Here is a 554-nt window from a genome sequence, read left to right on the forward strand (position 1 = left end):
TTTCTAACACCGTACACAAAAATAAACTCAAAATGGATTAAAGATCTAAACATAAGACCAGAAACTATAAAACTCCTAGAGGAGAACATAGGCAAAACACTCTCCGACATACATCACACCTCTATGATCCACCTCCCAGAATATTGGAAATAAAAGCAAAAATAAACAAATGGGACCTAATTAAACTTAAAAGCTTCTGCACAACAAAGGAAACTATAAGCAAGGTGAAAAGACAGCCTTCAGAATGGGAGAAAATAATAGCAAATGAAGCAACTGACAAACCACTAATCTCAAAAATATACAAGCAACTCCTACAGCTCAATTCCAGAAAAATAAATGACCCAATCAAAAAATGGGCCAAAGAACTAAATAGACATTTCTCCAAAGAAGACATACAGATGGCTAACAAACACATGAAAAGATGCTCAACATCACTCATTATCAGAGAAATGCAAATCAAAACCACTATGAGGTACGATTTCACACCAGTCAGAATGGCTGCGATCCAAAAGTCTACAAATAATAAATGCTGGAGAGGGTGTGGAGAAAAGGGA

This window comes from Bison bison, unplaced genomic scaffold (genome assembly GCF_000754665.1).
Source record: "Bison bison bison isolate TAMUID 2011002044 unplaced genomic scaffold, Bison_UMD1.0 scf7180017864160, whole genome shotgun sequence".
NCBI classification, from domain to species: Eukaryota; Metazoa; Chordata; class Mammalia; order Artiodactyla; family Bovidae; genus Bison; species Bison bison.